Source organism: Oryx dammah, unplaced genomic scaffold (assembly GCF_014754425.2).
Source record: "Oryx dammah isolate SB20612 unplaced genomic scaffold, SCBI_Odam_1.1 HiC_scaffold_11, whole genome shotgun sequence".
NCBI classification, from domain to species: domain Eukaryota; kingdom Metazoa; phylum Chordata; class Mammalia; order Artiodactyla; family Bovidae; genus Oryx; species Oryx dammah.
Window position 1 is genome coordinate 50,222,163 of NW_024070195.1, and position 26,872 is coordinate 50,249,034.

The 26,872-nt window shown below is 37.7% G+C and overlaps 1 protein-coding gene across 2 annotated transcripts in view; it reads left to right on the top strand.

Annotated features, from left to right (window-relative positions):
• Positions 1–26,872, top strand: part of KHDRBS2 (KH RNA binding domain containing, signal transduction associated 2) — an 831,701-nt gene that overhangs the window by 480,470 nt on the left and 324,359 nt on the right. The window lies entirely within an intron of this gene.

Genomic DNA, 26,872 nt, shown 5'->3' on the forward strand with positions numbered 1-26,872 from the left:
ACTATTAGATAGAAGGATATAGGACACAGCAGAAAAAGCATAATATTGAAATCAGTCTTCATGCCACTTCACATTTTATGCTTCTCTGGTAGAAAACCCGACCTGGACAGCTGGTTGTTTTTGTTCAGTCACTCAGATGTGTCCAACTGTTTGTGACACCATGCACTGCAGCACACCAGGCTTCCTTGTCCTTTGCTATCTCCTGGGGTTTGCTCAAACTCGTGTTCATTGAACTGACGATGCCATCCAGCCATCTCATCCTCTGTGGCCCCCTTCCTCCTCCTGCTCTCGATCTTTCCCAGCAAAATCAGGGTCTTTTCCAATGAGTTGGCTTTACATAACAGATGACCAAAGTACTAGAGATTCAGCTTCAGCATCAGTCCTTCTAATGTATAGTCAAGGTTGATTTCCTTTAGGATTGGCTGGTTTGATTATCTTGCTATCCAAGGGACTCTCAAGAGCCTTTTCCAGCACCACAGTGCTAAAGTATCAATTCTTTCGTGCACAGCCTTCTTTATGGTCCAACTTTCCCAGCTGTACATGACTACTGGAGAAATCATAGATTTGACTATATGGAGGTTTGTCAGAAAAGTAATGTCTCTTCTTTTTAATATGCTATCTAGGTTGGTCATATCTTTTCTTTCAAAGAGCGAGAGTCTTTATTTTATTTTATTAAATTTAAATTTCTTTATTTTAATTGGAGGCTAATTACTTTACAATATTTTATTGGGTTTTCCATACATCAACATGAATCCGTTAGAAAGAGTCTTTTAATTACATGGCTACAGTCACCTTCCACAGTGATTTTGGAGCCCTCCCCCCAGATAAAGTCAGACACAGTTTCCATTTTTTGCTACCTATTTGCCATGAATTGATTGGACTAGATGCTGTGATCTTGGTTTTTTGAATGTTGAGTTTTAAGTCAGCTTTTTCACCTCTCAGCATTTGTATATGCCTATGGGAACTGTTACTTCAGTCACTCAAAATTTGCGCCTGGCAATATTAACAAGACTTCAGTTATAAATATTACTAGAATTATAAACATTATATAATTACTAGAATTAACCTGAGTACATAGCCTGCTTAAGCTTAGTATATATCCATAAACAAAGAATTGCAACTATACAAAAAAATGACATGGAACTCAGATACTTTCTCTTCTCCAAGGAATAGTGGCATTCAGCCTCTCTCAAGAGAAAATCAACTTAAAAGAAATATCACTTAAAATCCTCAAGAGAGGATGGGATGATTTGGGAGAATGGCATTGAAACATGTATATCATATATGAAATGAGTCACTAGTCCAGATCGGATGCATGATACTGGATGCTCGGGGCTGGTGCACTTGGATGACCCAGAGGGATGGTACAGGGAGGGAGGGGGGTTCAGGATAGGGATCACGTGTATACCTGTGGTGGATTGATGTTGATGTATGGCAAAACGAATACAATATTGTAAAGTAATTAACCTCCAATTAAAATAAATTAATTAAAAAATTCTCAAGGGACATCTTGTCTTGTACATTCTTTCAAAGACAAATTATATGATTCCAGAGAGGAGACTAAAGCAAAACCTGAAGTAAATGAAGGTGAGACAGTTTCATAGAGAATATGCACTTTCCTCACACTCAGTGTGAAATATTTTAACTCAGAATTCAGAACTTCATCAGCATCATTGATTGATTAGGGAAATAAATAGTAGCTCTATCTATATGAGGGATAAAGTCTAGGATTAAAAGAGTTTGGGAATATCTGGATATTAACTTTTACTGAACATTTGAGCACTCTACTGTTGTAATTCTATAAATTCACTTCCAAGCATTTGTATCAGAAGGAAGTTGATGATAACAGTAGTGATTCTACATGAGCATTTACACCAGAGCAATATATTGAATTTTCAACATCAGCACTTCCTGTTAAATACAAGCCATAAACTTTTGGAGATGTACTGGACACTTCATTGCTCTCCTGAAAGAAGAAATCCAGCTCCACCGACCAGAACTCCGACAAAAGCTTCCCTAACCAGGAAACCTTGATAAGCCACTGATTTTCCTTAATTTCTCCAGCCAGTTTTATAAATTTCAGTGTGAAAATCTCTTGTATCCCATGCTCTTCAATTTTTGAAAGATTTTGTGGTGAATTGGTAGTATTTTTTGTTTAAATACTTGGTTAACTTCATCAATGAAGACATCTGAGATTGAAGTTTTGTGAAAAGAAAGATTATTATCTGGATTATCTTATCATCTCAAGTAAACTTTGGTGGCTTTTGTCTTTCAATCCCCTTTATCTAAATCATTATATATATTGCCAATAAAGTTGGTTATAATCTTTCCTTAGTTGGTTTAATACCTGTAAGACCTGTACTGATATTACCTCTCTTGATTCTGACCTTAGTAATTCATGTTTTCTCTTTTTAAGTTCCTTTTTCTTCATTCTTTTTTTATTTCTGGTGTTTATGCTATGCAGTTGCTGTTGCCATGTTTTCAATGCCATTCATCTTTTTCTGACAATGAATTGAGTCTTTGCATCAGGTGTCCAAATTACTGGAGCTTCACCATCAGTCCTTCCAAAGAATATTCAGGGTTGATTTCCTTTAGGATTCATCTCCTTTCTGTCCAAAGGACTCTCAAGTGTCTTCTTCAGCAGCACATTTTGAAAGCATCAGTTCTTCAGTTCTCAGCCTTCTTTATGGTCCAACTCTCACGTCTGTACTATTAGTACATATGACTAGTGTATATATACCAAATGCAATATCCCAATTCATTCCACCCCCTTCACCCCCTTGGTGTTCATACATTAGTTCTCTATGTCTGCATCACTATTTATGCTTTGCGAAAAGGTTCATCTGTTGGCTGCAGTTTCATCCACCTCATTAGAATTGATTCAAATGTATTCTTTTTAATGGCTGAGTAATACTCCATTGTGTATATGTACCACAGCTTTCTTTTCCATTCATCTGCTGATGGACATCTAGGTTGCTTCCATATCCTGGCTATTATAAACAGTGCTGCGATGAACATTGGGGTACGTGTGTCTCTTTCAGTTCTGGTTTCCTTGGTGTCTATGCCCAGCAGTGGGATTGCTGGGTCATAAGGCAGTTCTATTTGCAGTTTTTTAAGGAATCTCCACACTGTTATCTATAGTGGCTGTACTAGTTTGCATTCCCACCAACAGTGTAAGAGGGTTCCGTTTTCTCTACACCCTCTCCAGCATTTATTGCTTGTAGACTTTTGGATAGCAGCCATTTTGACTGGCGTCAAATGTTACCTCATTGTGTTCTTGATTTGCATTTCTCTGATAATGAGTGATGTAGAGCATCTTTTCATGCGTTTGTTAGCCATCTGTATGTCTTCTTTGGAGAAATGTCTATTTAGCTCTTTGGCCCATTTTTTATTGGGTCATTTATTTTTCTGGATTTGAGCTGTAGGAGTTGTTTGTATCTTTTTGAGATTAGTTCTTTGTCAGTGCTTTATTTGCTATTTGTAGCTTGATGTGGATTGCATTGAATCTGTAGATTGCTTTGGGGGCAGTATACTCATTTTCACTATATTGATTCTTCCAATCCATGAACATGGTATATTTCTCCATCTATTAGTGTCCTCTTTGATTTCTTTCATCAGTGTTTTATAGTTTTCTATATATAGGTGTTTGGTTTCTTTAGGTAGATATATTCCTAAGTATTTTATTATTTTCGTTGCAATGGTGAATGGAATTGTTTCCTTAATTTCTTTTTCTACTTTCTTTTTATTAGTGTATAGGAATGCAAGGGATTTCTGTGTGTTGATTTTATATCTTACAACTTTACTATATTCATTGATTAGCTCTAGTAAAATTCTGGTGGAGTCTTTAGGTTTTTCTATGTAGAGGATTCTGTCATCTGCAAACAGTGAGAGTTTTACTTCTTCATTTCCAATTTGGATTCCATTTATTTCTTTTTCTGCTCTGATTGTTGTGGCCAAAACTTCCAGAACTATGTTGACTAGTAGTGATGAAAGTGGGCACCCTTGTCTTGTTCTTGACTTTAGGGGAAATGCTTTCAGTTTTTCACCATTGAGGATGTTTGCTGTAGGTTTGTCATAGATAGCTTTTATTATGTTGAGGTATGTTCCTTCTATTCCTGCTTCCTGGAGAGTTTTTATTGTAAATGGATGTTGAATTTTGTCAAAAGCCTTCTCTGAATCTACTGAGATAATCATATGGCTTTTATTTTTCAATTTTTTAATGTGGTAGATTACATTATTTGCGGATATTGAAGAATCTTTGCATCCCTGGGATGAAGCCCACTTGGTCATGGTGTATGATCTTTTTAATGTGTTGTTGGATTCTAATTGCTAGAATTTTGTTGAGGATTTTTGCATCTATGTTCATCAGTGATATTGGTCTGTAGTTTTCTTTTTTTGTGGCATCTTTGTCAAGTTTTGGTATTAGGGTGATGGTGGCCCTCATAAAATGAGTTTGGGAGTTAATGTTCCTCTTCAATTTTCTGGAAGAGTTTGAGTAGGATAGGTGCTAGCTCTTCTCTAAATTTTTGGTAGAATTCAGCTGTGTAGACTCTGGACCTGGGCTTTTGTTTGCTGGAAGATTTCTGATTACAGTTTGAATTTCTGTGCTTGTAGTGTGCCTGTTAAGATTTTCTATTTCTTCCTGGTTCAGTTTTGGAAAGTTGTACTTTTCTAAGAATTTGTCCATTTCTTCCACGTTGTCCAGTTTATTGGCGTATAATTGCTGATAGTAGTCTCTTATGATCCTTTGTAGTTCTGTGTTGTCTTTTGTGACTTCTCCATTTTCATTTCTAATTTTATTGATTTGGTTTTTCTCTCTTTGTTTCTTGATGAGTCTGGTTAATGGCTTGTCAATTTTATTTATCATTTCAAAGAAGCAGCTTTTGGCTTTGTTGATTTTTGCTATGGTCTCTTTTGTTTCTTTTGCATTTATTTCCTTCTACTAACCCTAGGGTTCTCCATTTCTTCCTTTTCTCATTGCTTTAGGTGTAGAGTTAGGTTATTTATTTGACTTTTTTCTTGTTTCTTGATGTATGCCTGTATTGCTATGAACTTTCCTCTTAGGACTTCTTTTATAGTGTCCCACAGGTTTTGGTTTGTTGTGTTTTCATTTTCATTAGTTTCTATGCATATTTTGATTTCTTTTTTGATTTCTTCTGTGATTTGTTGGTTATTCAGAAGCGTATTGTTCAGCCTCCATATGTTGGATTTTTTATAGTTTTTCTCCTGTAATTGACATCTAATCTTAATGCATTATGGTCAGAAAAGATGCTTGGAATGATTTAGATTTTTTTGAATTTATCAAGATTAGATTTATGGCCCAGGATGTGATCTATCCTGGAGAAGGTTCCCTGAGCACTTGAGAAAAATGTGAAATTCATTGTTTTGGGGTGAAGTGTCCTATAGATATCAATTAGGTCTAACTTGTCTATTGTATCATTTAAAGTTTGCGTTTCTTTGTTAATTTTCTGTTTAGTTCATCTGTCCATAGGTGTGAGTGGGGTATTAAAGTGTCCCACTATTACTGTGTAATTGTTAATTTCCCCTTAAATACTTGTTAGCATTTGTCTTATATATTGTGGTGTTCCTATGTTGGATGCATATATATTTATAATTGTTATATCTTCTTCTTGGATTGATCCTTTGATCATTATGCAGTGGCCTTCTTTGTCTCTTTTCACAGCCTTTGTTTTAAACTCTATTTTATCGGATATGAGTATTGCTACTTCTGCTTTCTTTTGGTCTCTATTTGTGTGGAATATCTTTTTCCAGCCCTTCACTTTCAGTCTGTATGTGTCCCTTGTTTTGAGGTCGGTCTCTTGTCAGCAGCATATATAGGGGTCTTGTTTTTGTATCCATTCAGCCAGTCTTTGTCTTTTGGTTGGGGCATTCAACCCATTTACGTTTAAGGTAATTATTGATAAGTATGATCCTGTTGCTATTTACTTTTTATTGTTTTGGCTTCGGATTTATACGCCCTTTTTGTGTTTCCTGTCTAGAGAATATCCTTTAGCGTTTGTTGGAGAGCTGGTTTGGTGGTGCTGAATTCTCTCAGCTTTTGCTTGTCTATAAAGCTTTTGAATTCTCCTTCATATTTGAATGAGATCCTTGCTTGGTACAGTAATCTGGGCTGTAGGTTATTTTCTTTCATCACTTTAAGTATGTGTTGCCATTCCCTCCTGGCCTGAAGAGTTTCTATTGAGAGATCAGCTATTATCCTTATGGGAATCCCCTTGTGTGTTATTTGTTGTTTTTCCCTTGCTGCTTTTAATATTTGTTCTTTTTGTTTGATCTTTGTTAATTTGATTAATATGTGTCTTGGGGTGTGTTGCCTTGGGTTTATGCCATTTGGAACTCTCTGGGTTTCTTGGACTTGGGAGATTATTTCCTTCCCCTTTTTAGGAAAGTTTTCAACTATTATCTCCTCAAGGATTTTCTCATGGTCTTTCTTTTTGTCTTCTTCTGGGACTCCTATAATTCTAATGTTGGAGCATTTCATATTGTCCTGGAGGTCTCTGAGGTTGTCCTCATTTCTTTTAATTTGTTTTTGTTTTTTCCTCTCTGATTCATTTATTTCTACCATTCTATCTTCCATTTCACTAATCCTATCTTCTGCCTCCATTATTCTACTATTTGTTGCCTCCAGAGTGTTTCTGATCTCATTTATTGCATTATTCATTATATATTGACTCTTTTTTATTTCTTCTAGAACCTTGTTAAACCTTTCTTGCATCTTCTCAATCCTTGTCTCCAGGCTATTTATCTGTGATTCCATTTTTATTTCAAAATTTTGGATCATTTTCACTATCAATATTCGGAATTTTTTCTCAGGTAGATTCCCTATCTTTTCCTCTTTTGTTTGGTTTGGTGGGCATTTCTCCTGTTCCTTTACCTGCTGGGTATTCCTCTGTCTCTTGGTCTTGGTTATATTGCTGCATTTGGTGTGGCCTTTCTGTATTCTGGGAATTTGTGGAGTTCTCTTTATTATGGAGTTTCCTCACTGTGGGTGGGGTTGTATCAGTGGCTTGTCAAGGTTTCTTGTTTAGGGAAGCTTGTGTCAGAGTTCTGGTGGGTGGAGCTGGATTTCTTCTCTCAGGAGAGCAATGAAGTGTCTAGTAATGAGTTATGAGACATCAATGATTTTGCAGTAACTTTGATCTGCCTGTATATTGAAGCTCAGGTGTGTGTTCCTGTGACGCTTCAGAATTTGCATGGTATGGCTTGCTCTGGAACTTGTTTGCCTTTGGGTGGTGCTTGGTTTCAGTGTAGGTATGGAAGCATTTGATGAGCTCCTATCGTTTAATGTTCCCTGGAGTCAGGAGTTCTTTGATGTTCTCTGATGGACTTACGCCTCCTGCTTCTGCTTTTCTGTCTTATTTTTACAGTAGCCTCAGAAATTCTCCATCTGTACAGCACTGATAATAAAACATCTAGGTTAAAGATGAAAAGTTTCTCCACATTGAGGGACACCCAGAGAGGTTCACTGAATTACATGGGGAGAAGAGGGAGGGGGTAGTTAGAGGTGACTGGAATGAGATGAGGTGGGATCAAAAGAAGAGAGAGCAAGCTAGCCAGTAATCACTTCTTCATGGGCACTTTACAGTCTGACCGCTCAGAGATGTTCACAGAGTTATACAGGGAAGAGGAGAGGGAGGAAGTAGACAGAGGTGACCAGGAGGATAAATGAGGGAAATGAAAAGGAGAGAGACAGGTCCAGCCAATAACAAGTTCCCTAAGTGTTCTCCACAGTCTGGAACACACAGAGATTCACAGAGTTGGGTAGAGAAGAGAAAGGGGAGGGAAGAGACAGTCCACCTTGTGGAGAAAAGGGAGAGTCCAAAGGAGGAGAGAGTTGTCAAGCCAGTAATTTCACTCTTAGGTAAACTTGGGTATTGAAGATTGAGTTTTTAAATGTACAAAATTGACAACAAATACCAAAAAGCAAAGATTAAAAATCTAGGGTAGAGTTTGGATTTTCAAAAATACAATATTAAAGAAAAGAAGAAGAAGAAGAAAAACAAAGCCACAAAAAATTATTAAAAAACAGCATCAACCACCGAAAAATATATACGGTGTTTGCTTTAAAAATAGGGTCTTTTTTTTTTTTTCAAAAGTAAGAGTAGGTTATAAAAATAAAAATTAAAGGAGAAATAGAGGACTTAAAATTTTTTTAAGGTAAAAAAAGAAAGAAGAAAAGAGGAAAAACAATCACACAACAGCATCAAAAAAAAAAAAAGAAATGATCAAAAAAGATTAAAGATATATCTGGGACTTTCTCAGGTGTTGTGGGCAGTGTGGGGTCACTTCCAAGGCGGTTGCCTCTGTTTAGCTTCTTCTGTTTGCTGGTCTCTTTGATTTCTGCTCTGACCGAAGGGCGGGGGTGGTGGACACTATTTTTTTTTTTTTTTTTTTAGGCTCACTTGTTCAGTCGCACTGTGGGGAGGGATGCTGCAAACAAATAGCACTGGTGTGTGCTTGCAGTGTCTCAGACATGCTGGGCCTGCCCCTGCTCATGGCGCACACAGCTCAGGCTCTAGGTTGCTTTCCCCGGAACCGTCTGAGGCCAGCCCTAGGCTGCATGCACCTCCCCGGTCTAAGCCGCTCAGGCTTGGCACTCAGGTAGCCCTCAGAGGCACAGATTCGGTTGGGCCTGCATTTTGTGCCCTTCCCAGTTCCGAGTAGCTCAGGTGTTTGGCGAGCGCAGTCGCTGTGACTTATCGCCTTTCCCATCCCTGCTGCTCAGTTTTCTGAGTGTACCGCTGGCGTTCCTTCTCAGGCGGATGGTAACTGATTTTTAAGACAATGATTTGCTTTTCTGAGTGCCTGATGTCCTCTGCCAGCATTCAGATGTCATTTTGTGGAATTTATTCAGCATTGAAATGTTCGTTTGATGTATTTGTGAGGGAGAAAGTTTTCTCCCCGTCCTATTCCTCTGCCATCTTCTAATTGATGCTTTTGAACTGTGATGTTGGAGAAGACTCTTGAGAGTTCCTTGGACTGCAAGGAGATCCAACCAGTCCATTCTGAAGGAGATCAGCCCTGGGATTTCTTTGGAAGGAATGATGCTAAAGCTGAAACTCCAGTACTTTGGCCACCTCATGTCAAGAGTTGACTCATTGGGAAAGACTTTGATGTTGGGAGGGATTTGGGGCAGGAGGAGAAGGGGACGACAGAGGATGAGATGGCTGAATGGCCTCACTGACTCGATGGACATGAATCTGAGTGAACTCGGGGAGTTGGTGATGGACAGGGAGGCCTGGCATGCTGCGATTTATGGGGTTGCAATGAGTCGGACATGAGTGAGCAACTGAACTGAACTGAACTGAACTGAACTGATTCTGATCAGTTTGAGATGACACTTCATAGCATTTTTCTAAATGTTATTGATAATGAGCATATTTTCATGTGCCCCTATGCCTTATCTATGTCTTCTTTGGAGAAATGTCTATATAGGACTTCCACACATTCTTTTTTTTTTTTTTTTTGATTGGGTTGTTTGTTTTTATAATATTGACCTTCATTAGCTATTTTATATCTTGGAGATTAATTCCTGTCAGTTGCTTCACTTGCAAATGTTTTCTCCCATTCTGAGAGTTATCTTTTTGTATTGTTTATGATTTCCTTTGCTGTGAAAGTTTAACTAGGTCCCATCTGCTTATTTATTTATTTCAATTTTGATTACTCTAGTAGGTATATCAAAAAAATCTAACAGCAACAATTTCAAAGACTGTTGTGCCTATATTTTCCTCTAAGAGTTTTATACTTTCTCACCTTACCTATAGATGGTTAATCCATTTTAGGTTTATTTTTGTATATGTTATAAGGAAGTGTACTTATTTCATTAATTTACATGTAGCTGTCCAGTTTTTCCAGCACCACTTATTGAAGAGGTTATATTTCCTCCATTGTATATTCTTGCTTCCTTTGTCATAAAGTGATTCATGAATTAGTAGGTGCATGGATTTGACTTTGGGCTTTCTATTTTTTATATTTATTTATTTTAATTGGAGGCTAATTACTTTACAATATTGTATTGTTTTTGCCATACATCAACATGAATCCACCACGGGTGTACACATTCCCAATCCTGAACCCCCCTCCCCCCTCCCTCCCCATACCATCCCTCTGGGTCATCCCAGTGCACCAGCCTCAAGCATCCTGTATCCTGCATCGAACCTTGACTGGCGATTCGTTTCTTATATGATATTATACATGTTTCAATGCCATTCTCCCAAATCATCCCACCCTCTCCCTCTCCCATAGAGTCCAAAAACTGTTCTATACATCTATGTCTTTTTTGCTCGCATACAGGGTTATTGTTACCATCTTTCTAAATTCCATATATATGCGTTAGTATACTGTATTGGGGTTTCTATCCTATTTCATTGATCTAAATTTTGGCCGGTGCCATACTGTCTTGAAGAAGGCAATGGCACCCCACTCCAGTACTCTTGCCTGTAAAATCCCATGGATGGAGGAGCCTGGTAGGCTGCAGTCCATGAGGTTGAGAAGAGTCATACACGACTGAGCAACTTCACTTTCACTTTAATGCATTGCAGAAGGAAATGGCAACCCACTCCAGTGTTCTTGCCTGGAGAATCCCAAGGACGGGTGAGCCTGGTGGGCTGCTGTCTATGGGGTCGCACAGAGTCAGATACGACTGAAGTGACTTAGCAGCAGCAGCAGCAGCAGCATGCTGTCTTGATTACTGTAGCTGTGTAGTTTAACCTTAAGTCAACAGGCCTAATTCCTCCAGCCTTTGTGTTTGTTTCTTTTCCCTCAAGATTGCTTTGGCTATCTGGGGTCTTTTGTATTTTCATGAAAACTGTGGAATTTTTTGTTCTAATTTTGTGAAAAATGTCCTTGGTAATTTGACAGGGATTGCAATGAATCTGTGGACTGCTTTGGGTGGTTGAGTCATTTTCACAATATTGATTCTTCCACTCCAATAGTATGCTATATCTCTCCACCTGTTTGTGTCATCTTTGATTGTTTTCATCTGTATCTTAGAGTTTTCTGAGTACAGATGTTTCCCTCCTTACATAAGTTTATTCCTAGGTGTTCTCTTTGTTGCAATGGTAAATGAGATTATTTTCCCCTTAACTTCTTTTCCTGATACTTTGGTGCTAGTGTACAGGAGTGCAAGAGATTTCTGTGAATTAGTTTTATACCCTGAAATTTTATTAAATTCTGTTATTAGTGCCAGTAGTTTTCTGATGGCATCTTTAGGATATTCTATGTATAGTATTAGGTCATCTGCAAAACAATGACAGGTTTACTTTTTTTCAAATTTGGATTACTTTTATTTCTTTTCCTTTTGTGATTACCATAACTGTACTTCCAAAACTATGCTGCTTACTAGTGGCAAGGGTGAATGTCTTTGTCTTGTTCCTGAACTTAGAGGAAATGCTTTAAGTTTTTACAATTTAAAATGATGTTTGCTGTGAGTTTGTCATATATAGCCTTTATTATGTTGAGGTAGGTTCCCTCTATGCCCACTTTCTGGAGAGTTTTTATCACACATGCGTGTTGAATTTTGTCAAAAGCTTTTTCTGCATTCGTTGAGATTATTATATGGATTTTATTCTTTAATTTGTTAATATGATGTATCACATTGATTGGCATTTATTGAAGAATCCTTGTATCCCTGGTATAAACCACACTTGATCATGGTTTATGAACTTTTTTATGTGTTGTTGGATTCTGCTTGTTAATATTTATTGAAAAGTTTTGCATCTATATTCTGTTATTTAATTTTTTGTGACTTCTTTGTCTTGTTTTTATATCAGGGTGATGGTGGCCTCATAGAATTAATTTTGGAGTGTTTCTTCCCCTGCAAATTTTTTGAAGAGTTTGAGAAGAATGGGTGTTAACTGTTTTCTAACTGTTTGATAGAATTCACCTGCAAAGTCATCTGGTCCTGAACTTTCTTTGTAGGAAGATTTTTAATCACAGATTCAATTTAATTACTAATAATTTATCTGGTCATATTTTCTATTTCTTCCTGATTTAGTCTTGGGAGATTGTAGCACTCTAAGAATTTGTCCGTTTCTTCCAGGTTGTTTATTTTATTGGTGTCTAGTTGCTAATAGTAGTCTTATATTTGTATTTCTGTGTTGTCTGAAGTAATTTCTTCCTTTAATTTCTAATTTAACTGATTTGAGTCCTCTCCTTTTTTTCTTGATGAACCTGGCTAAAGTCTGTTTATCTTTTCAAAGAATCAGCTTTTAGTTTCATTGATCTTGCTATTGTTTTATTTGTTTCTATGTCATTTATTTCTGCTCTGATTTTTATGACTTCTCTTTTACTAACTTACAGTTTTGTTGTTCTTATTTCTGTAGCTGCTTAGGGAGAAAGTTGTTATTTATTTGAGATTTTTCTTTTTTTAACATAGTTTTTATTTAGAACTGCTTTTGCTGCATCACATAGGTTTGAGTTTTTGTGTTTTCCTTGACATTTGTCTCTATGTAGCTTTAGAAATTTCTTCTATGATCATCTATGTATTTAGTGATGTATTGTTTAGCTTCCATGTGTTTGTGTTTTTCACGTTTTTTCCCCCTGTAATTGATTTCTAATCTCATAGTTTTGTGGTCAGAAAGGATGCTTGATACAATTTGATTTTGTTCAGATTTTCTGAGGCTTGATTTGTGATCCAAGATGTAATATATCCTGGAGAAAGTTCTGCATGCATTTGTGAAGAGAGCGTATCCTTCTGCATTCAGATGGAATTCCTATAAATACCAATCTTTTTTTCATCTGATGTTTCATTTAAGCCTTATATGCTTTTATTAATTTTCTTTCTGCATGGTCTGCCCATTGTTGTAAGTGGGGTGTTAATGTCCCCCACTATTATTTTTCTAATGTCAGTTTCCCCCTTTATGGTTGTTAGCATTTACTTTATGTATTGAATACACACCTATGTTAGGTGCCAGAAAAGGCAATGGCATCCAACTCCAGTACTGTTGCCTGGAAGATCCATGGACGGAGGAGCCTGGTAGGTTGCAGTCCATGGGATCGCTAAGAGTCAAACACGACTGAGTGAATTCAGTTTCACTTTTCTCTTTCATGCATTGAAGAAGGAAATGGCAACCCACTCCAGTGTTCTTGCCTGGAGAATCCCAAGGACGATGGAGCCTGGTGGGCTACCCTCTATGGGGTTGCACAAAGTCAGACACCATTGAAGCAATTTAGCAGCAGCAGCATGTTAGGTGCATAAATATTTACAATTGGTATATCTAGTTTTGGGATTGATCCCTTGTTGATTATGTAGTGTCCATCCTTGTTTCTTGTAACAGTGTTTACTTTGAAGTCTATTTTGTCTTGTATGAGAATTGCTACTCCCACTTTCTTGTGATTTCCATTTGTATGTAATACCTTTCTCCATCCTCTTACTTTCAGTATGCACACGTCCATATATCTGAAGTGGATCTCTTGTAGACAGCATATAATGGGTCTTGTTCTTCTCCTCCTCCTCCTTCTTCTTCTCCTTCTTCTTCTCCTTCTTCTTCTCCTTGCCCTCCTTCTTCTTCCTCTTCTCCTCCTTCTCCTTCTTCTTCTTCTCCTTCTTCTCCTCCTCCTTCTTCTTCAATCCATTCAACCAGTCTGTGTCTTTTGGTTGGAGCATTTAATTCATTTACATTTAAAGTAATTATTGATAAACTTATTCCTATTAATATTTTCTTAACTGTTGAACTTTAGTTTGGAATGTGGTGAAGTTACTTGTAGACAGATTTATTCTTTTTAGTCTCACTTTTAAGATTTATTAGACAAGGACAAGGAACTGTTTAATCTAGGACTAGTAATTCCCCAAACTGATGAAAGACTCTCTGAGTACCTGACCCAATATTGCTGTTAATTAAAAGCTTTCAGTGTAGTTGGACAATCTCCACTCCTGGGCCTCTAAGAAACATCAACATTTTCTTCTAGTTTTTTCTGGTGATACTTTTCTTGTCTCTGGGTAGTTTCTTCTCAATTGGTCACTGAAATGGACTCTGTTGAATGTTCAGAAGTCAACATCTTTACATTTCAGAGTTGTTTAATTTTGCAGCTCTTCACTACTCTTTCCTTGGAACTCTAAGCACTTTGGTCTCCATGGAAGCTCAACCATGTCTTTACAACACAAGAAGTGTTCTGGGTTTTGCCTCAATTTCTCTTATGTATGTCATGGCTTGGAAATTTTCAAAGGGCAATAAATCATAAAGCTTACCCTTTCTGTTTCCTGTTACTAATAGATGACAATGCACCATCACCTTTATTCCATTGCTTTGAAACAGTTGAGTTTTTAAAAAATATTTCTCATTTGTTATTTTTGTCAGATGGAAAGATAAATTTACTCTCCATTACTTCATCATGGATTGAAACAGGAATTCTATAAAGAGAGTCTTAAAATTTACAAATAACCCATTAGGAATGTGAATAGGGTATTTAGGAAGGGTATCCAAATGACTAAGAAGATATTCACCATGAGTTAAAATTTTTTACCCACACAGATGATTTTTTTTAATGATGACATACTATTGTTTGAAAAGTTATGGAGAATGAGCATTTTAATATCTTGTTAGTACAAGCGTGAATTAATGCAAACCATTTTGGAAAGTCTGGCAATTAAAAAAAATCATTTGATTCAATATTCCTTTCCAGAGAATCTAATTTCAGCATAAAAATAATGCAATAAAATAATAATCACAAAGGAGTAGACAGTTATTAAGCTTCCACAAACAGTAGGATGATAAAACATATTAGTAATATATATGCTATGGAAACTTAATCAGCTACTAAAAAGAGTGAGTTCTGTCTCTGTGACCATGAAGACTGGTCATGATATCTTGTTCAGGTAAAAGAGAAACTCACTAAGCAACATGAATACTCTGATGATTTTTATTAGGAAAAATAAAATGATAGAGGAAAAAGCAAAAGAATGAACACCATACTAATTTTTTATACTTCAGGAGGGTGTGCTGGAGAAATGTCATTAACAGTTACTTTTTCGTTACCTATTCCTTTTTATTCTAAAGAAGTATTGCTTTCCATCTTAAGAATTAATAAGAATTTGAAAATCCCAGGAATCTTGCCAGTGTCCAAATTAATTTGCTAAAATATTTACACACATAATGAAATAAAATAAATAAGGAAGTTCACTTTACTGTGTAGGTAATGAAACTGTGGTGCTGGAGAAGACTCTTGAGAGTCCCTTGGACTGCAAGGAGATCCAACCAGTCCATCCTAAAGGATATCAGTCCTGGGTGTTCATTGGAAGGAATGATGCTGAAGCTGAAACTCCAATACTTTGGCTACCTCATGTGAAGAGTTGACTCATTGGAAAAGACCTTGATGCTGGGAGGGATTGGGGGTAGGAGGAGAAGGGGACGGCAGAGGATGAGATGGCTGGATGGCATCACTACCTCGATGGACAGGAGTGTGAGTGAACTCTGGGAGTTGATGATGAACAGGGAGGCCTGGTGTGCTATGATTCATGAGGTCTCAAAGAGTCAGACATGACTGAGTGACTGAACTGAACTGAACTGAATGAAATGAGAAGTTTATAAAATATACCATTTACATATAAGGGAGAGAGAAGTTACTTACTAGTTAAATGATAAAAGAACAGTTGCAGATGGGTACGATTAAGGCACTAGAAATGGCAGGAACATTTAGAAGTACCTTAACGTATCCGGTGGAGAAGGCAATGGCAACCCACCCCAGTACTCTTGCCTGGAAAATCCTATGGAAGGAGAAGCCTGGTAGGCTGCAGTCCATGGGGCCGCTGAGTCAGGCACGACTGAGTGACTTCACTTTCACGCATTGGAGAGGGAAATGACAACCCATTCCAGTGTTCCTGCCCGGAGAATCCTAAGGATGGCAGAACCTGGTGGGCTGCTGTCTATGGGATCGCACAGAGTCAGACACCACTGAAGTGACTTAGCAGCGGCAGCAGCAGCAACATATCCGGTAACTTTGACCTGTGATGCTCATTGTCTGAGTATTTTATCATGTAATTTAAAGTAAGACTACAGATTTGAACTAATGAACTGATATTTTGTTTTCCTTGTTTATATACCCCTTCTAAATGAATTGAATTTAAAACTTTTCACTTAAGTATTTGTTTTATTTAAAATTTTTGGCTTTTGTAGTTTTTTATTTTTAAAATTTATCTGATTTTTAAGATGGGTAATGTCCCTCTTCACAAGGGACTTCCTGAGGGACTTCCATTGTGGCTCAGATGGTAAAGCATCTGCCTACAATGCAGAAGACCCGGGTTCAATCTCTGGGTCAGGAAGATCCCCTGGAGAAGGAAGTGGTAACCCACTCCAGTACTCTTGCCTGGAAAATCCTATGGACAGAGGAGCCTGGTAGGCTACAGTCTATAGCGTCACAAAGAGTTGGACACAATTGAGCGACTTCAAAATGTCCCTCCTCACACTGTTCAAACATTTTTGCTTATATTGATACTTTATTAACTTCTCTTTTTATGGAGTGATTTAAATCAGTCTTCTGCTTCATTACAAGCATTTGACTTTTATTTTTCCAGTTGCATTCCTACAAAACCTTCTTTTAAAAGTGAGTAGGTTGCAAAAGTATAAGACATGACTTAGCAACTAAACAACAATAAATTTTTGTTTTATTTATTGTCCGTAGGACTTCATCTCATACCAATCATATATGCTCACTAAGTCTAAATATGCTCTAGCTTGCAGACTTTTTAAAACTGGATATTTTCCAGATAATTAGTCAGACTAACTCAGACTTGACTGTAGGTTAAATTTACCATACAAAAAAGCAGTCCTACTTCATGGCTCTGAAACCTCCTGAATTCATCAGGTCAGGGTTTTCCTCAAGGCCTTAAGCTTTTGAGTCTAAATAACCAATAGCAAATTTTTCATAATTCATGAAAAGTTTCTACTACTAAAATTTCTGCTACTTTAGAAACTTATGGGATAAAACACATTCATATGCATGTAACACTTGAAGATTTCCTTTTTAACTAAAAAAATAATTCTGCAAAGAAATAAAATGAGGTTGATATAAGATTTAAGTAGATAATACATCAAATTGGGGAATCCTATAACCTGCATGGAAAAACAATAGTGAACATTTTTCATGTGATCAGTATATGCAAGGCATTATCTCAAGCGATTTGCATATGCTTATTTATTTAATCCTCCAAATAGTCATACTGTTTCATTACTATTATTAATTTCATTTATTGATAAGAAAATTAATGGCCTTGAATTCTTACATTAAACCACACAGATAATCAGCATCAATGTTGGAATCTGACCCAGGCAATGGGACCAAAATTTTGCATGAATAATCAGTACATGACATTATGTCTTCAGAGTTATATACAGATAATTTTATTTTTTGCTCATGGCTTTAAAACTTAACTCTTCAGAAAACTGCCATGGCCCATAAAATATTTTTATCATGAAATTAACCTAAATCTTACCAATCCACAGTAATGCCACAATTATTTTACAGTGATGCCACATCATGTGTTATTTCTCCTTTAAGTTATTGATGTATCATTTTCTTGAAGTAGAAAATGATTTTATCTCAACTCAGATACATAAAGATAGATTTTTTCCACACCACTCAGAATTGTAAAAGTAGAGGGAAAGGCACTAAGTGATATTTCACCCCCTCATCTCTCTGAAACATCAGTTCTGAGCCCCATGTGAACATTCCAGATCTTGCAACTTTCACAGAGGGAATGTAGGTCTTTTCTTCTTACCTCATATATAGGCCAGTGGTTTTCAAACTATGGAAAATGTGACTGTTTGGGGGTTATTCTTTTTGGAATTTATGCCAGTTAACATGGCCAGAAATAATCTGAAATGAGGAAATTAGATAAAGACTACATTTTAGAAGGGAGATATTAATGAAGGATCACGTTATGCCAAACTAGCCAGTCCACAAGAATTAAGAATTTAAAAAAAAAAAAGTCTTAGAGCTAGACAGTTCATGTAAATAATTTTGACACAACAGTTTTATCTAATCACACTGGGAACTTAAATTTCATCAGACTCTATAGGTCAATTTCCAACATATTAAAAATGACTATGCTGTCATTTATTGCCCATTTTGTTACAGTGTGAGCTACACAACCCCATTTCTCTGTGCCCCAAGTCACACTTACATTGCTTTTGCTAAGCCTTCTCTGACTCCTTTAGATGTCTTCTGTATGTTTTAAAATTTCTGCACAGTAACCTGTTTCATATAAATACCAAGCTGCTGTATATTCTGCTTTTCCCTTCACCCGATCCTTGCCCTCAGGTTTTGTTCTCTTTCTAATGTGCACACAACAGACATAGCATAACAGACACATTTGCTTGTGAATCTGGTTACCTAGAGGCTCAGAATATAGTTCGAATTTTCTTCAAATCTCTCAGTGTCAGATTTTCTGTTACTCAATTTAGGGACAAGGTAATAGGTGGTAGACTGAGGAAAACTGATTTTCATGTCATACAGACAGAATCTGAACTAGAGCTCAAAATACTTGTCTCTAGGCCTAGAAATAGATCTGATTTCTACATTTATCTAATAATTTTCTTCCCCTGTCTCAATTCCTTAGTCAGACAGCTACCATCACACAGTTTACACACACATCAAAAATTCAACGTCAGCACCACCACCACCATGAATGACAATAATACCAATTTAGAAATGATTGAACCCCCCTCCCACCTCCCTCCCCATAACATCTCTCTGGGTCATCCCCGAGAACCAGCCCCAAGCATCCTGTATCCTGCATCAGACATAGACTAGCAATTCATTTCTTACATGATAGTATACATGTTTCAATGCCATTCTCCCAAATCATCCCATCCTCTCCCTCTCCCTCAGAGTCCAAAAGTCTGCTCTACACATCTGTGTCTCTTTTGCTGTCTTGCATACAGGGTCATCATTGCCATCTTTCTAAATTCCATATATATGTGTTAGTATACTGTATTGTGTTTTTCTTTCTGGCTTACTTCACTCTGTATAATCGGCTCCAGTTTCATCCATCTCATTAGAACTGACTCAAATGTATTATTTTTAATGGCTGAGTAGTACTCCATTGTGTATATGTACCACTGCTTTCTTATCCATTCATCTGCTGATGGACATCTGTGTTGCTTCCATGTCCTGGCTATTATAAACAGTGCTGTGATGAACATTGGGGTACATGTGTCTCTTTCAATTCTGGTTTCCTCGGTGTGTATGCCCAGCATTGGAATTGCTGGGTCATAAGGCAGTTCTATTTGCAGTTTTTTAAGGAATCTCCACACTGTTCTTGATAGTGGCTATACTAGTTTGCATTCCCACCAACAGTGTAGGAGGGTTCCCTTTTCTCCGCTTCCTCTCCAGCATTTATTGCTTGCAGAGTTTTGGATCACAGACATTCTGATTGGTGTGAAGTGGTACCTCATTGTGGTTTTGATTTGCATTTCTCTGATAATGAGTTATGTTGAGCATCTTTTTATGTGTTTGTTAGCCATCCATATGTCTTCTTTGGAGAAATGTCTATTTAGTTCTTTGGCCCATTTTTTTAATTGGGTCATTTATTTTTCTGTAATTGAGCTGCATAAGTTGCTTGTATATTTTTGAGATTACTTGTTTGTCAGTGCTTCATTTGCTATTATTTTCTTCCATTCAGAAGGCTGTCTTTTCAACTTGTTTATATTTTCCTTTGTTGTGCAGAAGCTTTTAATTTTAATTAGATCCCATTTGTTTAATCTTTGCTTTTATTTCCAGAATTCTGGGGGGTGGCTCATAGAGGATCCTGCTGTGATTTATGTCAGAGAATGTTTTGCCTATATTCTCCTCTAAGAGTTTTATAGTTTCTAGTCTTACATTTAGATCTTTAATCCATTTCGAGTTTATTTTTGTGTATGGTGTTAGAAAGTAATCTAGTTTCATTCTTTTACAAGTGGTTGACCAGTTTTCCCAGCACCACTTGTTAAAGAGATTGTCTTTAATCCATTGTATATTCTTGCCTCCTTTGTCGAAGATAAGGTGTCCATAGGTGTGTGGTTTTATCTCTGGGCTTTCCATTTTGTTCCATTGATCTATATTTCTGTCTTTGTGCCAGTACCATACTGTCTTGATTACTGTGGCTTTGTAGTAAAGCCTGAAGTCAGGCAGGTTGATTCCTCCAGTTCCATTGTTCTTTCTCAAGATTGCTTTGCTATTCGAGGTATTTTGTATTTCCAAACAAGTCTTGAAATTATTTGTTCTAGTTTTGTGAAAAATACTGCTGGTAGCTTGATAGGGATTGCATTGAATCTGTAGATTGCTTTGGGTAGTATACTCATTTTCACTATATTGATTCTTCTGATCCATGAACATGGTATATTTCTCCATCTATTAGTGTCCTCTTTGATTTCTTTCATCAGTGTTTTATAGTTTTCATATATAGGTCTTTAGTTTCTTTAGATAGATATATTCCTAAGTATTTTATTCTTTTCATTGCAATGGTGAATGGAATTGTTTCCTTAATTTCTTTTTCCACTTCTCATTATTAGTGTATAGGAGCCAAAGGGATTTCGGAGTGTTGATTTTATATTCTGCAACATTACTATATTCATTGATTAGCTCTAGTAATTTTCTGGTGGAGTCTTTAGGATTTTCTATGTAGAGGATCATGTCATCTGCAAACAGTGAGAGTTTTACTTCTTCTTTTCCAATTTGGATTCCTTTCATTTCTTTTTCTCCTCTGATTGATATGGCAAAAACTTCCAGAATTATGTTGAATAGTAGCGGTGAAAGTGGGCATCCTTGTCTTGTTCCTGACTTTAGGGGAAATGCTTTCAATTTTTCACCATTGAGGATAATGTTTGCTGTGGGTTTGTCATATATAGCTTTTATTATGTTGAGGTATGTTCCTTCTATTCCTGCATTCTGGAGAGTTTTTATCAGAAGGATGTTGAATTTTGTCAAAGGCCTTCTCTGCATCTATTGAGATAATCATATGGTTTTTATTTTTCAATTTGTTAATCTGGTGAATTACATTGATTGATTTGTGGCTATTGAAGAATCCTTGCATCCCTGGGATAAAGCCCACTTGGTCATGGTGTATTATCTTTTTAATGTATTGTTGGATTCTGATTGCGAGAATTGTTGAGGATTTTTGCATCTATGTTCATCAGTGATATTGGTCTGTAGTTTTCTTTTTTGTGGCATCTTGGTCAGATTTTGGTATTAGGGTGATGGTGGCCTCATAGAATGAGTTTGGAAGTTTACCTTCCTCTGCAGTTTTCTGGAAGAGTTTGAGTAGGATAGGTGTTAGCTCTTCTCTAAAGTTTTGGTAGAATTCAGCTGTGAAGCCATCTGCACCTGGGCTTTTGTTTGCTGGAAGATTTCTCATTACAGTTTCAATTTCCGTGCTTGTGATGGGTCTGTTTAGATTTTCTATTTCTTTCTGGTTCAGTTTTGGAAAGTTGTACTTTTCTAAGAATTTGTCCATTTCTTCCACACTGTCCATTTTATTGGCATATAATTGCTGATAGTAGTCTCTTATGATCCTTTGTAGTTCTGTGTTGTCTGTTGTGATCTCTCCATTTTCATTTCTAATTTTATTGATTTGGTTTTTCTCTCTTTGTTTCTTGATGAGTCTGGCTAATGGTTTGTCAATTTTATTTATCCTTTCAAAGAACCAGCTTTTGGCTTTGTTGATTTTTGCTATGGTCTCTTTTGTTTCTTTTGCACTTATTTCTGCCCTAATTTTTAAGATTTAGTTCCTTCTACTGACTCTGGGGTTCTCCATTTCTTCCTTTTCTAGTTGCTTTAGGTGTAGAGTTAGGTTATTTACTTGACTTTTTTTTTGTTTCTGGAGGTATGCCTGTATTGCTATGAACTTTCCTCTTAGGACTTCTTTTATAGTGTTTGTTGTGGTTTTGGTTGTTGTTGTTGTGTTTTCATTTTCATTAGTTTCTATGCATATTTTGATTACTTTTTTTGATTTCTTCTGTGATTTGTTGGTTGTTCAGGTTCCATATATTGGATTTTTAATAGTTTTTCTCCTGTAATTGAGATCTAATCTTAATGCATTATGGTCAGAAAAGATGCTTGGAATGATTTTGATTTTTTTTTAATTTATCAAGGTTAGATTTATAGCCCAGGATGTTATCTATCTTGGAGATGGTTCCATCAGCACTTGAGAAAAAGGTGAAATTCATTGTTTGGTGGTGAAATGTCCTATAGATATCAATTAGGTCTAACTGGTCTATTGTATCATTAAAGTTTGCGTTTCTTTGCTAATTTTCTGTTTAGTTCATCTGTCCATAGGTGTTTGTGGGGTATTTTAGTCTCCCGCTGTTATTGTTAATTTCTCCTTAAATACTTGTTAGTATTTGTCTTACATATTGTGGTGCTCCTATCTTGGGTGCATATATATTTATAATTGTTATATCTTCTTCTTGGATTGATCCTTTGATCATTATGCAGTGGCCTTCTTTGTCTCTTTTCACAGCCTTTGTTTTAAAGTCTATTTCATCGGATATGAGTTTTGCCACTCATGCTTTCTTTTGGTCTCCATTTGCGTGGAATATCTTTTTCCAGCCCTTCACTTTCAGTCTGTATGTGTCCCTTATTTTGAGGTGGGTCTCTTGTAAGCAGCATATAGAGGGGTCTTGTTTTTGTATCCATTCAGCCAGTCTTTGCCTTTTGGTTGGGGCATTCAATCCATTTACGTTTAAGGTAATTATTGATAAGTATGATCCCGTTACCATTACTTTATTGTTTTGGGTTCGGGTTTATACACCCTTTTTGTGTTTCCTGTCTAGAGCATATCCTTTAGCATTTGTTGGAGAGCTGGTTTGGTGGTGCTGAATTCTCTCAGCTTTTGCTTGTCTATAAAGCTTTTGATTTATCCTTCATATTTGAATGAGATCCTTGCTTGGTACAGTAATCTGGGCTGTAGGTTATTTTCTTTCATCACTTTAAGTATGTGTTGCCATTCCCTCCTGGCCTGAGGAGTTTCTATTGAAAGATCTGCAGTTATCCTTATGGGAATCCCCTTGTGTGTTGTTTGTTGTTTTTCCCTTGCTGCTTAATATTTGTTCTTTTATTTGATCTTTGTTAATTTGATTAAATATGTCTTGGGGGTGTTTCAGCTTGGGTTTATCCTATTTGGAACTCTCTGGGTTTCTTGGACTTGGGTGATTATTTCCTTCCCCATTTTAGTGAAGTTTTCAACTATTATCTCCTCAAGGATTTTCTCATGGTCTTTCTTTCTGTCTTCTTCTTCTGGGACTCCTATACTTCGAATGTTGGAGTGCTTCATATTGTCCTGGAGGTCTCTGAGATTGTCCTCATTTCTTTTAATTCGTTTTTCTTTTTTCCTCTCTGATTCATTTGTTTCTACCATTCTATCTTCTATTTCACTAATCCTATCTTCTGCCTCCATTATTCTACTATTTGTTGCCTCCAGAGTTTCTGATCTCATTTATTGCGTTATTCATTATATATTGACTCTTTTTTATTTCTTCCAGGTCCTTGTTAAACCTTTCTTGCATCTTCTCAATCCTTGTCTCCAGGCTATTTATCTGTGATTCCATTTTGATTTCAAGATTTTGGATCACTTTCACTATCAATATTCAGAATTCTTTCTCGGGTATCCCTTATCTGCTGAGTATTCCTCTGTCTCTTCATCTTGGTTATATTGCTGCATTTGGCGTGGCCTTTCTATATTCTGGGAATTTCTGGAGTTCTCTTTATTATGAAGCTTCCTCACTATGGGCGGGGTTGTATCAGTGGCTTGTCAAGGTTTCGTGGTTAGGGAGGCTTGTGTCGGAGTTCTGGTGGGTGGAGCTGGATTTCTTCTCTCTGGAGTGCAATGGAGTGACCAGTAATGGGTTATGAGATGTCAATGGTTTTGTAGTAACTTTGAGCTGCCTGTATATTGAAGCCCAGGGGTGTGTTCCTGTGATGCTGGAGAATGTGCATGGTATGACTTGCTCTGGAACTTGTCGGCCCTTGGGTGGAGCTTGGATTCAGTGTAGGAATGGAGGCATTTGATGAGCTCCTATTGATTAATGTTCCCTGGAGTCAGGAGTTCTCTGATGTCCTCAGGCTTTGGGCTTAAGCCTCCTGCTTCTGGTTTTCAGTTTTATATTTACAGTAGACTCTAGACTTCTCCATCTATACAGCGCTGATGATAAAACATCTAGGTTAAAGATGAAAAGTTTCTCCACATTGAGGGACAGCAAGAGAGGTTCACTGAGTTACATGGAGAAGAGAAGAGGGAGAGGGTAGTTAGAGGTGACTGGATTGAGGTGTGGTGAGATCAATAGAGGAGAGAGCAAGGTAGCCAGTAATCACTTCCTTATGTGCACTCCACAGTCTGAACCGCTCAGAGGTATTCACGGAGTTATACAGGGAAGAGGAGAGGGAAGAAGTAGACAGAGGTGGCCAGGATGATAAAAGAGGGAAATGAAAAGGAGAGAGACAAATCCAGCCAGTAACCAGTTCCTTAGGTGTTCTCCACCGTCTGGAACACACAGAGATTCACAGAGTTGGATAGAGAAGAGAAGGAGGAGAGAAGAGACAGAGGCCACCTGGTGGAGAAAAAGCTGAGTCCAAAGGAGGAGAGAGAGGTCAAGCCAGTAATCTTGCTCTCAGGTAAAATTAGGTATTGAAGTTTGGGTTTTTAAATGTACAAAATTGACAGCAAAAACCAAGATGCAAAGATTTAAAATCTAGAGTAGAGGTTGGATTTTTAAAAATACAATATTACAGAAAAGAAGGGAAAAAAAAAAAAACAAAAACAAGAAAACAAAACAAAAAACAAAGCCACAATAATTATTAAAAAAAACACCAACAACAACCACACAAAGACTATATATGGTGTTTGCTTTAAAAAATAGAGTCCTTTTTTTTGAAAAGTAATAGTAGGTTATAGAAATAAAAATTAGAGGAAAAATAGAGGACTTAACAATTTCAAAAAGTTAGAAAAAAAAAAAGAAGAAGAAGAAGAAAAAGAAAAGAAGAAAAAACAACCCCACAACAGAATCAACAAAAAACAGAAAAACACACACACACACACAAAAAAAAAAAAAAAAGAGAGAAAAAAAAAAAAAAAAGAGTGATTGCAAAAATAGTAAAAATATATCTGGCCCTTTCTCTGGTATTGTGGGCAGTGTGGGGTCACTTCCAAGGCGGTTCCCTCTGTTTAACTTCTGTCTGCAGATCTCTTCAGTATCTGATTTCCGCACTGACATAAGAGGGGCGGGGGTGGACACTTTTTTTTTTTTTTTAGGCTCACTTGTTCAGTCGCGCTGTGGGGAGGGAGGGATGCTGCAAACAAATAGCACTGTCGTGTGCATGCAGTGTCTCAGCCACGCTGGGCCTGTCCCTGCTCGCGGCGCACAAACCGCTCTGGCTCTACAATGCTCAGCCGGGAAACGTCTGAGGCCGGCCCTAGGCTGCGTGCACCTCCCCGGTCTAAGCTGCTGAGGTATGGCACTCAGGTAGCCCTCAGAGGTGCAGATTTGGTTGGGACTGCGTTTTGTGCCCTTCCCAGGTCCGAGTAGCTCAGGTGTTTAGCAAGCTCGGTCGCTGCGAGTTGTTGCCTTTCCTGTCTCTGCTGCTCAGTTTTCTGGGTATACCGCTGGCAGCCCTTGTGAGGCAGATGGTGACTGTCCAGCACCCCCAGAAGTCTTAGCAAAGAAGCCTGCTTGCAGTTTGGTAGGTAAAGTCTCTCTGGGGCTGTGATTGCCCCTTTCCGCTCTTACGGCTCTGGCTGCCTGTCCCCGGCGGGTGATGGTCTGCAGCTGGCTATTTCATTCCGTCCTTTGTTCTGTTTGAGCTTTTCGCATGGTAACTATCCCACAGTCTGGTTTGCTAGCCCAAGTTAGTTCATTCTGGTTACGCGCAGGGCGTTCCTGCCCGATTCTTATAAAGCACTGCAGCCCGCACCTCCCGCACCTCCCTGCCCTGCCCCCACTTGTTAGTGGCATATGCAGGCATCTGTGCTGCTTTTCCGCTGGGGGAGTTACTGTTGGGCTTGTAATCTGTTGGTTTTAATTATTTATTTATTTTTCCTTCCTGTTATATTGCCCTCTGTGCTTCCAAGGCTTGCCACAGACTCGGCAGGGAGAGTGTTTCCTGGTGTTTGGAAACCTCTCTTCTTATAATTCCCTTCCCGGGACGGGCTTCCCTTCCTGGGACAGAGCTCCCGCCCCACCTCCTTTGTCTCTTTTTTCATCTTTTATATTTTTTCCTACCTGTTTTTGAAGACAATAATCTGCTGTTCTGGGTGCCTGATGTCCTCTGCCAGCATTCAGAAGTTGTTTTGTGGAGTTTGCTCAGCGTTGAAATGTTCTTTTGAGGAATTTGTGAGGGTGAAAGTGGTCTCCCCGTCCTATTCCTCTACCATCTTAGGACTGCCTCTTTTTGTCTTTTAAAGTGAGCACATGGATTTGAAAGTACATCCCCCTCATAAAGCTCATAACAATGTGTGTACACTAAGGAACTCAGAGCTCTGACTCAGAAATCTGTGCCCCTTTGATTCCAACATGCTTAATTTCTGAGTAGACCTTCTCTGGCAGGATCTCAGAGAAGAGGATACTTTGAAAAGAAGATGTTAGCTGGGATAAAGATGAGAAATGTGAGGTATTTAAAATGTTTCCTGACACTAACTGTCTGCTTGTGATTTGCCTCACATTGTCTGTGCATGGGGTTGATAATCCTCTCACTCTTCATCACTTGTGGGGAGTCATAAAGAACACCAAGGGTTCAGTATGTTCTAGGACTCACAGCACAGCAGCTTCCCAGACAGAGGAGCTCCCACCTATGGTGAGAAAACACATGCTTATCTGGCACCAGATTTGTTAAGCTTGCATGAGCTGTTTCAGTTAGATAAAAGTGGCCTTTATTTCATATCATCATGCCA